The sequence below is a fragment of the Mobula birostris genome, chromosome 31, assembly GCF_030028105.1.
Source record: "Mobula birostris isolate sMobBir1 chromosome 31, sMobBir1.hap1, whole genome shotgun sequence".
Taxonomy (NCBI): Eukaryota; Metazoa; Chordata; class Chondrichthyes; order Myliobatiformes; family Myliobatidae; genus Mobula; species Mobula birostris.
In genome coordinates this window covers 14,966,023-14,980,092 of record NC_092400.1, presented here as the reverse complement: position 1 = coordinate 14,980,092, position 14,070 = coordinate 14,966,023, and the positions used below count along the sequence as shown (strand labels likewise).

The 14,070-nt window shown below is 43.8% G+C and overlaps 1 long non-coding RNA gene across 1 annotated transcript; it reads right to left on the bottom strand.

Annotated features, from left to right (window-relative positions):
• Nucleotides 1–830: 830 nt before the first annotated feature.
• LOC140190808 (uncharacterized) lies at nucleotides 831–11,371 on the bottom strand. The gene is made up of 3 exons (XR_011883689.1): nucleotides 11,294–11,371; nucleotides 2,765–2,889; nucleotides 831–1,008 (listed from the first exon to the last, which is right to left on the bottom strand). It is a non-coding gene; the product is annotated as an uncharacterized lncRNA (long non-coding RNA).
• Nucleotides 11,372–14,070: the final 2,699 nt, after the last annotated feature.

Here is a 14,070-nt window from a genome sequence, read left to right as displayed (position 1 = left end):
ATGCTGCAGTCGAGAGTTGGGAAGTGAATGGAAAGTTACACATGGGTTAACTGAAACAAAGTGTTAAGGATAAAGGAGTTGAGGTGTTACTTTAAAGCAGAGGAAGTGTGTGAAGGGTGGAAATGGGAGGAAATTAGAGCACCCCAGGGAGTCACGGAGAGAAGGTGTAAGCTCCATATGCATAACACCCGATACAAGGGACGGAACTGAACCTGGGTCACTGAAACTGTGAGGCAGCAATTCTACTTGTTGTGACATTTGCCTGTCACCAGTTTTTGGATTTTTGGTTAAGGAATTTTGTTTTCTCAGAGGATTGTGAACTTTTAGAATTTTCCACCCCAGAGGACTGTGGAAGCTGCATCTTTAGTGACACTCATAGGCAAATGCTTGATCCAGAGAGGAGCAGACAGGAAAGTGGCGCTCAGGCCAAGACCAGATCAGCAATGACCACATTCAATGGCAGACCAGGCTGGAGGAGCCATGTGACCTGGTGCTTTTCCTTTTCTTATGTAAATCTATTTATAGATTATGATCATCAATTATAGTTCTTAAACAGACCTATTAATCCAAACCACTCATGTATGTGGCACTGCTAATATTTCAGAGTATTACTTCAATGTTCCTTTCTTTAAGCTTACTGCCTGAAAATGCTTGAGAAATCCTGGTTGCATGGTTGTCTGATCCAGCACAATTCCAACCACCAGTCACCATTGTTTGATCAAGAAATGAGGGGTCACAGATTGTGTGCTGTGAGAAGTTGTCTACATAAATAAAGGTGTCAATCTATTTACCTCCGCTTGAACCTTTTTATTTCAATTATCATTGTCTGTAACACAAGGTTCGGCAACTGACAAACAATGATGAAGAGGACAATTGCTATTGTACACATTGTTGTTGGAGCCTTGCTGAAGTGATATAGAAGACCCAAGCAACAGTTGGCCAGGTCTAGTTGAAGAGGCAGAAGAGGAACGTTGCGATGTGCCAATCCAACGGATTGCAAAGGAAGCTCTGGTCCAGGTGCAGAGTTAGGATGATACGTGATGAAATAAGCAAACAAGAAAAATTACTGAAATTCTGCAGCTGGATGGCACAGTCAATATTAACTGGTAATTATTACTGATATCTCAGGACACATAACAAAAGACATGACATTACCAGACCCATAGTATAACAAGCACTTCAAATAAAATGTTAGTTGCAGAAAAAAATTACCTTTGTAAAATTTGAATGCAAAAAATGTGCAAAAACATCGATATGAAAAATCTGGATTAAAGTTCAAAGTAAATTTATTATCAAAGTCACTAGATACTACCCTGAGATTCATTTTCTTGCAGGCATTCACAGAACAAAGAACTACCACAGAATCAGTGAAAAACAACACACAAAACAACCATGTACAAATACAAAAAAACCAAATAAAAATAAATAAATAATACAACATGAGTTGTAGGGTCCTTCAAAGTGAGTCCATAGGTTGTGGAATCAGTTCAGTGTTGAGATGAGTGAAGTTATCCACACTGATTCAGGACCCTGATGGCTCAAGGACAATAACTATTCCTTAGAATGGTGATAACTCCACGGTGGACAGTCCCAAACCCAGTGGTGAAAGGAAGAGGGTTGGGCATAGGGCTAGCAACCCTTATCTATTAAAAACCCAGAGCTAAAGAAATGCCAGCAAAAGCTCCAAAGACCTCATCCCTGAGAGAGGAAGGATCTGTGCCACAAGATGTATGACAGCATGTGGTGAAGCGAACTGCTGTTGGCAGCCTATGACCTAACAGAAATAATGGGCTCAAGGGGAAGAAGAACCCAGTGGTGAAGGACTTAAGGCTCCTCTGCCTCCTTTTTGATGGCAGCAGCAAGAAGGGAGGATGTCCTAGATCAATGATTCTCAATCATTTTTTGGCCACGGCCCCCTTAGGAGCTCTTCTCAAGTTCCAGGGCCCCCCTTTTAAACAGGGGTACAACACGAACAGATAGACAGAAAATCATTTATTATTGAACACCAAGAAAACTGGAACATTCCGACATACTGGACAAAACTTTAAAAAAGATTGTATGAAATTAAACATCTATCAGGCCTAATGCGATCCTTGAGCTTGGTGCTTTTCTACAAGATTCACGATGTCAGGCTCCAAATTGGAAAATGACAATCGGAGGTCACCTCTTGTTGCGATATCAGTTCTGTTCCTGGATTTTGCCAAATTCAAATGGTGTGTTGGAAAGATATTATAAACAGGAGGGAAACTATTGACTCCAATGAAGGTTGCTGCTTGGGTATTTCATCGGTTCAGTTACCAGGGCCCCCATAAACCCTTGGGGCTCCCCTTCTCACAGTTTTCAGTCAGTGGCCCCCTTCAAGTGTGCCAGGGCCCCCCATTTGGAATGGCTGTCCTAGATAGTACACTTAACTGTGCAAGTGCTAGTAAGTTCTCCGAACTTTTCTGGCTGATATTTATCCCTAAATTAATGCTTAAGATGAGACTTCCTGGTCTTTGATATATTTTTGTGGGAACTTGCTGTGCACATATTGGCTGCTGTTTTTCCTAAGTTACTATAGTAACTCCACTGGATGACTGTGAAGCACTGTGGGATATCCTTGTGCTGCAAGATTCCAGATTCAAGATTGCTTAGAGTCATATCCAGTACACACAGTAAGTGTAAAGGAGAAAGAAATAATTGTTACTCTTGATTCAATGCAGCATTAAAAAATCAAAGCATGAGATAAAGAACATAATAATATTTTTTAAAACGCAATAAGTACATAGTTAGTTGCTGTCTCTCACACCGCAGGTGTTTAAGCACCAAAGAAGGTCCTCCATCTCTGTCTGTCCTTGGCAATCTTCTTTATTGTGCCCCAGGTGTGGTTCAGGGTCCTCAGTTCTGCCTCTATGGTATAAATACATAAGATAGCTTATTAAAGTGATTTAAGGCTTTGAAGTATCTGTTCATAAGGTGGCTGACAGGAAATGATAAAGTAGTGGTGGTTGAGGGCACAGAGTTGTGGGTTACTGGGTGGAGGTGTTGATCAGCTGGAGAAAGTAACTGGTTGGGAGTCTGGTGGTCCTGGCGTGGAAACTATGTGGCCTCCCTCCGAGGGAAGTGGGACAAAGAGTGGGTGGGATCCATCATGATGTCCCCTGGCCCTTTTCCTGCCAGTTATTGAGTATTTTTGACTATCCATTGTGTGGAATTCCTGTCTGCCACAGTACATTTTCCTACATAAGCCCTACACACTGGCATGTCTTATTTTCATTATCATTTATGATTTCAGATGTTAGATAAACATCATGCAGTATTTACAGATTGAAAGAAAAGCAAAATACATACGTCAAGATCACAAAAGGTTTAGTAGCGACCGCTAAAATGCCAAATCTCCAACTATGACTGAATAAGTTTGGTTCTTATATACAAAGTGAATAACCTAATTCATTTTTACCATTTATAGCCATTCTAATTAATTGTAATACTAAGAAGTGATGTTGATCAAGCTTGACATCTTAAAACAAACAGTGTTTACAACTAAAATTATTTATTTCTTTCAATGCTCTCCCATAAGACATGGGAGCAAAAGTGGGCCACCAAGTCAGCTCTGCCATTTAATCATGGCTGATTTATTATCCCTCTCAACCCCCATTCTCCTGTCTACTTCCCTCATGATATGAAGCACTAGATTACAATATCATAAAAATGTTTGAGACTCTACAACAAGCAATTAAAGAGCAGGTCTATCACAAAAATGTAGAGTACAATTTTTGAGAAATTACTGATCTACAGTTATCACTATATAAATCTCAAAAAAAAGCACCCTATGGGGTATCCAATAAACGAAGGGTACTGTAAATATTCAGTCGACTCTATTCAGTTAAGCCTCTGGTGATTCAGGTCCACTACTATATTTAGGTTTGAAATACATATTTATCCAAGGACAAGTTCCTCTCACTCTGCATTACACTTTCTTTTAAATTGGGTTCATTTCTCTAAGACCGTAAGGCATAGAAACAGAATGAGGGCCATTTGGCCCATCGGGTCTGCTCCACCATTCAATCATGGCTGATCCTTTTCTCCCTCCTTCAGCTCCATGACAGGAGAGAGTCTTGGAGGTATTTACAAACAAGAATAAATGTCTTAAACTCAAGCTGAAATGAAATGAAATATCTTTTTGTCATTGTATAGTACAATTTGTCATGCACCAACACAGCAAAAATGAGTTTGCAACTCTCGTACTCAATGCTATAAAACAACAAATAAAATAAATAAACAATAATTAAAATGGAGTAACCAGCCAGTACAAGCAATGCCCAGCAGTACAAAAGCACAACTCAGATACATGACAGCCATAAAACCAGTATTAAAGTAGCAATAGAACAAATTTATGGATGATGCTTGATTGATTGGTTCAGAGCAATTATAGCTCTGGGGAAAAAGCTAATTTTCAGTCTGGAGGTGCGGGCATAGAAAATCTTATAACGTCTGCCAGATGGGAGAAGTTCAAACAGATGATTGCATGGGTGTGTATTGTCCTTACAGATGCTTGTAGTTTTCCTTAGGCAGTGTGAGCTGTAGGTGTCCTCCAGGGCTGGGAGCTGTGTCTCGATAATCTTCTGTGTGCTAGAGGTGACCCGCTGAAGTGCTCTCCTATCAGCTGCTGTACAACTGAGATACCACACAGAGATGCAGTATGTTAAGATGCTCTCTATGGTGCAGTGGTAAAAGGTCACCAGCGTCTGTTCAGGTAGACCAGCTTTCTTCAGCGTCCTGAGGAAAAACAAGCATTGCTGTGCTTTCTTAACTATTGTAGTGGTGTTAGTGGACCATGTAAGGTCTTCTGAGATGTGTATTCCCAGAAACCTGAAACTGGACACTCTCTCCACTATGTCTCCTTTAATGTAGATTGGATTGTACTCGTCATCCTGTGACTTTCCAACGTTGATAATTAGCTCCTTAGTCTTTGCTGTATTAAGAAACAAGTTGTTCTCAGAGCACCAGCTCATTAAGTTCTGTACCTCCGCTCCGTGCGCTGATTCGTCTCTGTTGGGATCAACCCGATCACTGTTGTGTCGTCTGCGAATTTGACGATGGTATTGGTGTTGAATGCAGGTACACAGTCGTAAGTGAAGAGGGAGTAGAGTATGGGACTCAGTACACAACCTTGTGGTGTACCAGTGTTCATGATAGTAGTGGAGGACAGGTGAGGGCCCAGTCTCACTGCCTGTGAACGCTCTGACAAGAAATTCAGGACCCAGTTGCAGAGTGATGAGCTGAGGCCTAGCTGGTGGAGTTTGGAGATGAGCTTGCTGGAGATGACAGTATGAAAAGAAGAGCTATAATCAACAAACAACACCCTCACGTATGTGCCCTTTCCCTCCAGCTCAAGGAAAATGTGAATTTGTGTAAGTTCAGACATGGGCAATAGCTTTAATTCGAATTCGCTGAGAATATACATTTACTTATTATTTAACCAACTTCAACTAATCATGTAAAACACTGACTCAAATTTTCTTTTGTTTTGGAAACTAAGATTTTGAATTCTGCCACAGTTAATTTTGATGAGATGAAATAGGCTGATAACAACAAACCAGCCAAAAACAGTAAAGCTAAAGATGAAAGCTAGGTGGCGCTGCAAGAAAAGACTACACCTCAGTCTAGAACTAATAAAGAGAAGTCTACTCATCAAATAAGCAGCAAAAATAGGGTAAAGGCATACATTTAAAGAACATTTATATGGAGGGGATTTGATTGAAAAATATGAGATTATTAAGGGATTGGACACACTAGAAGCAGGAAAATGTTCCTGATGTTGGAGGAGTCCAGAACCAGAGGCCACAGTTTAAGAATAAGTGGTAGACAATTTAGAACGGAGTTGAGGAAAAACTTTTTCACACAGAGGGTTGTGGTTCTGTGGAATGCTCTGCCTCAGAAGGCAGTGGAGGCCAATTCTCTGGATTCTTTCAAAAAAGAGTTAGATAGAGCTCTCAAAGATAGCAGAGTGAAGGGATATGGGAAGAAGGCAGGAAAAGGGTACTGATTGGATGATCAGCCATGATCACAGTGAATGGTGGTGCTGGCTCGAAGGGCTGAATGGCCTACTCCTGCACCTATTGTCTATTGTCTATTAAAAAGTGAAATCTAGGGGCTGGGTGAAATATACAGAAATTCAAAGGAGGATATAAGATTTGCAAGAAAGAATACAAGTGTTTTTTTTTCTTTGAAGAACTACAAAGTTCAACACAAAAGCTTTTCAGTTGTATTAGAAGAGAGAGGGTGATTAAGGGGTGGATAGGCCTGTATATACAGGTGACAACAACGTTTTAAAAAAAAAGAAAATAAGAGCGTCTAAGCAATTATTTCCATTCAAAGGCAAAGTGATGGGGATAAACAATAGACCAAGCACAATCTACAGAGTTGAGAAGCTGAGTCAATGCTTCAAGTCAGGAAACTTTTCCTCATCTTCATAATTGGAGTGGGAAATCTACAGCATGCCCACAATAATGCAGAATTTCAGAGACGGGTATCCTTAGAGAGAAATAAAAGTAAAAGGGTTGCAAACTTTGGCCAAATAATTGTGTACTTGAAGTTTAGTAAAGGAAAAGATTTAGTAAATTTGCCACTTTGATAATTTAGGATCTGTGCGTTTCTGCCAATTGCAGCCAACTTCTGGTGAAGGGATTCACTCCTATGGTGTTTTTGGGTAGAGAGCTCGAGGATTTAGGCCCGATGATGATGGAGAAGTGATTTGTTATCAAAAGGTGTGAAACTTGTTGGGAGGGGACCGGAATACACAGGTGCTCTCGCATCCATCCTGCCCTTGCCCTGTTAGGTGGATCTATTGTCAGAGCATTCTGGATGAATGACAATACAGTGGCCACTGTGTAGTGGTGGCAGAGGGGATGCCTATTTACTGCTGAGAAAGAGTGGTGTAAAGACTGGTGAATATTTAAGAATCTTGAGTTTCGTGGTACTGTAAACTGGACACAATGCCAATAAATGCGGTGGGTTGGGTAAGACTGTCTCTTTCTTACTAGTGCAAGCTCAGCAGTATCTGCCAGGTGTTTACTGATTTTAGATTAAAAGTTTGAACTTATCAAATGAGCAAATAAGAATGGTAAGGTTATCCAATCATAAATGAGAAATACATTACAGGTAGGGTTTAGATCTCATTTGATTTCTCTATTTAAGGATTTTTTAAAATTTACCTTCGAACTACCCACAACACCACTCTGCCAGAACTTATTTTTGATCACCTTTGCCAACTTCCGACCCTAACTTTAATACCAATGACTTCAACCAAACTGGTTTAGAGATCCTCATATTTATTCTCTCCATTTGTTTAAAGGGAGGCCTCTAATGATTTGGTGTGTGACGTTTCACCAAATGCCTGTCTTTAAGAAAGGCAAGTGTGTGAAAACAGGGACTATCCAGAAATAACTAGAATATTGTGCATGCATCTGGTATCCCTTCTCAAGCAAGTATATACTTGTACAGCAAAGGGTCAGAAATCTGATGCCTAAGACGGCTGATTTATTGTGAGAAGAGATTTGAACTGGGACTGTGCAAAGAGGTTTTGTCATTGAAGGAAAAGTATTCGACAACGTGGATGATTTCTCAGGCCAGGGTGTCAAGAATGAGCAGTCCCAGTCTCAAAATAGGTTTACTATTCTGATCCCTAAAAGGCTGGGGAACTTTAGAATGACGTAAGGGCTGTGGCAGCTCAGAAACCAGCGATATTGAAGAGAGAGACCAATAAATTTTTAGATATTATTGAAACAAGGAATATGGGGCTTCTGCAGGGAAATAGCACAGAAATAAAAAAGCTCAGCAATAATTTTGTCCAAATGCAGTAATGAATATTTTTCTTCTGCCATCACATTATTTGGAGGCCTACAGAGAATCTTGAAATGGTTGTGAGATTTTACCACAGTGATACTGTCTAAGCACGTAGTAGAGTTCAATTCTGACCCATCATTAATGGAGTTTGCATGTTCTCTCTATCACCACAGATTTCCTTAGGTGCTTTGATTTCCTCCCACAAAGATATGTGGTCTGGTTTTTATGTGGCCCGGTTTTTATGTGGCCCACCGTAAATAACTTCTAGCATGTAGGTGAGTGGAAGAATTCAGGGCAATTGATGGGAATATGGGGAGAATAAAATGGGATTAGCATAAATAGTACGAGATAGTTATTGTGAACTTGATGGTTCAAAAGACTAGCTTCTATGCTGTTGGAGTAACACACACAAAATGCTGGAGGAACTCAACAGGACAGTACCGTTGATGTTTCGGGCCGAGACCCTTCATCAGGACACGTTTTGTCTATGCTGTCTGACTCCATGATTCAAATTATAAGCCTTTAAAAGTTATAAGGGTAGTTTCTAGCAAAAAAAATTGAGGGATACTTGACAGGGGTGTAAAATATGATAAATTTAGGTTTTAAAAAGACCATTTGGGTAAATTTCATCTAAGAGATAGATGGAAGATTCAAGAAATACAAGTGGTAATGATCTGTAAATTGCTAAATTGGATGCAACAATGATCAATGCTGGCAAAAGGATATTAGATAGGCAACTGAAGAAAAAAAATGTGGGGCCACGGGGATAAAGCAGAGTAGATGATTGATTGGATTTTTCTGCTCAAGAGACAACATGGGCACAATGGTCTATTTTGTGTCATCATGACATTGGTTCAATAAATAAGACTGCATACAAACTGGATAACTCTCTAAACAACCAGTGCAGGATCATTAGACCAAATTCTATCACTGTAGTTTGGACTTTAAGCCAGCAATGGGAAAACAGCCTAAAATGAAACTCCAAGGGAAGCTATGGGATTATAGTTAGTCTCATGTTTTTAAATATTGCATTTCCCTACATTTATGATGCAGGTATTTCTAGAAGAGCCAGAGTTGGCAAATGGGCTGTGTTGATGCATGAATGAAATCACCGGTGAAAAGTACAAACAAGAAAAAAATCTGCTGATGCTGGAAATCTAAGCAACACCCGCAAAATGTTGGAGGAACACAGCAGGCTGGGCAGCATCAAAGGAAAAGAGTACAATCGACGTTTCAAGCCGAGACCCTTCATCAGGACTGGAAAAAAACAGGTGAAGGGTCAAAGTAGGGAATTGGGGGGAGGGGAGGAAGAACCACAGTTTGGCTGGTAGAGACAAAGCAGCTTCTTTATTTGACAAAACAGGGTACAGCAGGCACCATACGGAGATGCTTTCGGTCAAAAGGTCTGCTGGCCCATCGTGGGGCTCGATATTTTATGTGCTAAACATCAAAGGACAATTCCATATTTACAATGTATCCGTAATGCTTTCTTTGAAACTACACACAAACATCACACGTCCCAATTCGCAGGCACTCCACAAATGAATTTTAATCAGCATTGTTTGGTCTGAGGTTTTCAGCTTTTAGGAACCCATTGTTCAGAGCTGTGCTCCAAATTAAATCCACGATACACATTCAGATACGAGGACTGGTAGCCAAAGTCATTTGCTAAATGTAAATGCGCTAAACCCAAAATTGCTCTAACATACCCTCCTCTTAGCTCTCCTGGACAAAAATAAATTTGCACCCGAAGAGGCGAACATAAAGGAGGATCTACTCAAACAGGGCAGTAAAAATGCCCTGACTCGTAATTCCACTCGCCACCCCCTCCGAATTATTTAAATGAACACCTACTCTACAAAATGCTAAACGGAGAGATTGTCCCAGAAATTTGAAGAACAGTTTTTCGAAATGCGTCTTCGTCCGTGTGCAGGTTGGTTCTTCCCCTGCTGGCCCATTGCAGCTCAAGCACGTTCCTTGTCTTCGTCCTTTAGTTGCTAAAACTCTCCTTTTCCGGGGGCACCAAGTGCATCAGGTTCACGGGCCTCTCAGGAAGGGGCTGGGGTGGTTTCTAATTGAATTACAGTACTGCAAGGACCTCTCCCCAAAGGCACCCCCTTCCGAAATGTCCAGTCGATCGCTGGCCCGACTGATGAAGGCTCATTTGTATTAACTCCTCATTCAGGCTGGGGGTGACTGCCTTCAGATGCCATGTGCAATCTTACTCAGTCTGCTATGCTGCCGAAGTTGCGGAACCTGCTGTCTCAGCTTTAACTTAAATCCACCCCCATCCTCGCGTTTCCAGGTGGTGCGTTTTCATCCACTGTGGTCGGGTCTGGTGTAGCCGGCTGGTGTTCATCTCTTTGGAAAGCAAACCCTGCCCTTTCAGGCAGCACCCTCACCGTGACTTGGTCACCCGGCTGCGGGAGGACTATCTCCTTTCCCTCCGACTCTCTATGGTCAGCAATGTGCTGCTGTTGGTTCACTCGGTCCATCAGCACTTTAAGTTGGTAACAAAGGTCTTCACATGCTCTGTCCCTGTAAGCCCCAAAAAGTCGCATTGCTCGCCCCATCAATAATTCGCAGGTGCTGAGACCCAGCCTGTGGTTTAGATTTGCTAGCAATCTCGTCAGGATTCCTGATAAATACATCGACCCGGGTCTTTCCCGTTTCAGTTATAGTCGGCTACATCAGCCTTTAAATCAACCGTTGTCGAATCCCTAGCAGTTGGCACATTTCCAACTCCTCACTTTCCCCTGTAAACTCTGCTTCCTGACCCGGGTCCACCTGAACTGGGGTTCCCCACCTTGGGAAGACTTCCTGAACTAGAATCCGCGCAGCGGTGCAGTCCCTTGTTGGGAAAGCTTCTACCCATCGGGTGAAGTGGTCCATAATTACTAGACAGTAGCTTTCCCCGCCTGCTTTTTGGCAGGGGCCCCGTGAAGTCTGTCTGGATGTTTTCCCAGGGTCCGCTCGACCGTGGTTGATTTGCCAGTTGGATGCCTTTACCGGGGTTATGTTGGGCACAAATGATACAAAGGCGGTAGAACTTCCCAACATCCCCGCCCATCACCAGTCCTCCTGGAGGGTCGGGATCACGCTCTGCCTTCCCTGATGCATCACCCCATGATATATGTAACTTCAGTCGTATCTGTCTAATACATGGTGGGGCCACCGCGACTCCCTCCTCCCGGTGGGTCCAGCTCCCGTCATGTCTCTCCTCTGTTCCCGTTTTCCTCCATTTCTCCTCCGCCTCATATAATTTTACTAAACTGGCTTCCGTCTTTCCTTCCTGCGCACTTGCAATTCTAATTGCCACTTGTTCCTCTGCTGCCTTTTTCACACTCATTTCCCCCCTGCTCCTTCCTCTCCCCTTTCCAGTGAGCTTTTACTTTAATTGCTGCCACTTTAGCTGGCAGACGCACTGCTTCCAGCAGTCGTTGCGTTAAGTATCCGCGCTGAGTACCTGCCCCCGTTGAAGTTGCAAATCCTAATCGTGCCCATGCCATCCGATAATCATGCACACCCCGTCTTTTATATATATTTACTCGTCTGCCTATTTACTGTAGCGCAGTTCCTCTTTCAGGGCCACCAGTTCCGCCACCTGAGCTGAGCAACCCCCTGGCAGTGCTCCCGAAGCTAATTCTTCACCCGTTTCCTCCAACGCGGCGCACCCAGTTCGTGGTTTCCTGTCAAGGTATCACCTAGACCCGTCTACAAAAATCTCCTCTGCTTCCCCTTCCAGCAGCGTTTCCTTCACACTGATCACAAACAAGAGAAAATCTGCTAATCCAGAGCAACACACACAAAATGCTGGAGGAACTCAGCCTCCTGCTGAAAGGTCTCGGCCCGAAACGTCGACTGTACTCTTTTTCCAAAGATGCTGCCTGTCCTGCTGAGTTCCTCCAGCATTTTATGCACCTTCTATTTCCATTTGGCGCTCGTGTGCCTCCCCCTCTGACTGGATGGTGCTCGCGGGGTTCGTTTCAGTGTCCCTAACTGTCGTTACCAACTCGTCTTCGGGGATGAGAACTGCCTCCCCAGCTGCCCTTCCGCTGCCGGTGACTGTCTTCAGCCTCCCCGTATTCAGGAGCTTTACAATGGTGTGTCGTACGAGTTGCCCCACCATTACTCGCACTGCCCGCGCGGCGCACTCTACGCAGCGGGGTCCGGCTGCAACGGGTGTCTGTTTCATTGGATAATATGCCCCTGGCCTTGGGTCCCCGTCGTCCTGCGTTGCTGCAGTACAGTATAGGTGAAAGGGGCGAGACGTGGCCGGTACCCTAGCGCGGGTGCAGAGACCGCGGCTTTCTTGATATCTGTAAAGGCCTTTTTCTCATCTGGCCCTAATCTTACTTCCTCTAGAAGGGGCTTCCCTCCTTTAAGCAAGCTCTGTATCGGGGCCACTAGTGCAGTTATGGCAATAATTAGACCTTTTACCTTCCTCACTCCCTTTATGTTTACTGGGCGGGGCATGAAGCTGATTGCAGAACCCCTGTCATCTGACATGTCCTTCCTCCCCGGGGAATGGTGCAGCCTCGGTACCGTATGGTTTGCTTTTCTATCCAAACCTTGTGTGGACTGATTTTAAACCCCTCGTCTCGCAGTATCTCGAAAAAAAAACCTGGTTATCGCCCCCAAATGACCTACTTCATCTTCAGAAGCGATGAGTAATCATCTACATATTGTAAGATGGTCGACCATTGGCGTTCGATTAAGCTCTCCAAGGTCTGCGCCATAACCTTGGCCGGAGTATTGTGGACTCCCCGAGAGAGTCTGCTCCACGTATACTGCTGCTCACACAGGGCGAAGGCAAATCGATCTTAGGACTCAGGTGCTAAGGGGAGTCTCCAAAATCCATTAGCGATATCCAGGACTGAAAAACCATGTTCTAGAATCAGGCCATTCTGGGCTCGCCACAATGGGATGCAATCCTGGTATGGTCTTATTAGGGGCGGTATAGTCTATTGATAATCGATATGATCCATCCATCTGCTTCTTTACTGGCCATACAGACGAGTTGGTAATTGACGCAGTCTCTCCAGGTATCCCCAGGTGTTTTAGTTCCTTCACCATGCCCTGAACAGCCGTAACTGGGTTTATCTTTATTCGACCACAGTCTCGCTTGTGTCTGGCCCACGCTACTGGGAAATGCTGAAAAAAGTAACCCATAGGCACCATCTTAGCCCCAGCCTCTGGTGATCGGGGCGGCTGCGACTATGCTAGTCAGGCTGTGTATTATATTGGTTGTACGTGCTCGTTGCCCCTGATTTATCCGTGTTATTTCTCCCTTCTCCTAATCTACAACGGCCCCTGTTTCCCTTAGGATATCTATTCCAAGGATAGTACCCCCATTATTTGGATATGCCTAGAAATACACTGGAAGTTGCACTCCGCCGATTTCGAGTATTTGCGATTCGCTTCTTTCTGCTTTCACTGTTTTTCCTCCTACACCTGTAATATAAATAGCTTGTCTGGTTGTTGGCAAGGGTAGGTCGGTTATCAAATGCCCCGATATATTGCATTGCCAGCCCCCTAACAACGCTGTTTCCATTCGCGGGTTACCAGCGCTGGTTGTGGGGGCTGCCGTCAGCTACTTTTCTGACCTAGAAGCCATCTTCACCAACACTAAAATCTCATCAGCCGAGAGATTGGACAGACTGGGCGCTGGTGGGATGAGCGACTGCGTGTCTGCCGTGACTTTTGCCTCCTTTTAGGACACTGCCTCCAACCATGTCCCGGTAGGCCACAGCCGTATCATGTCGATTCCTTTACCCCCCCCCCCATGCCTATTCCAGCAGTTCCTTGCTACGTGCCCCGAATGCCGGCACACAAAGCAAACCCTGTGATGTCACAACAGCTGCACCCACTATTGCCACTTTACAATTTCCCTTTCATTTTCTTTGGCCTATCTCACTGGCTCATCAGAGAAGGTCGACCCCACCTCTATTCCTAAATCTTGAACTTCTTGGTGGGCTGAGCTCCAGCATTTTCAGGAAAACTGGGTCATCCCTCCCTAGATCCAACCCTGAATGCTCCTCATACACTTGATATTTACATTCTGCATAATCCATGGCTGTCTCCTCAGCTCTTTGAATCAGTGCCGTTATCACTCTCCAGTTACTCTAACCACCCCCACCCCCGTCGCTGTCTCACTGACCCTTTAAAAGAGCAATATCCTTCTTCATTGCTGGCATTCCCAGTAGTTGCCCATGTAATATCCTGCACCCCCTGGTGTGCTTT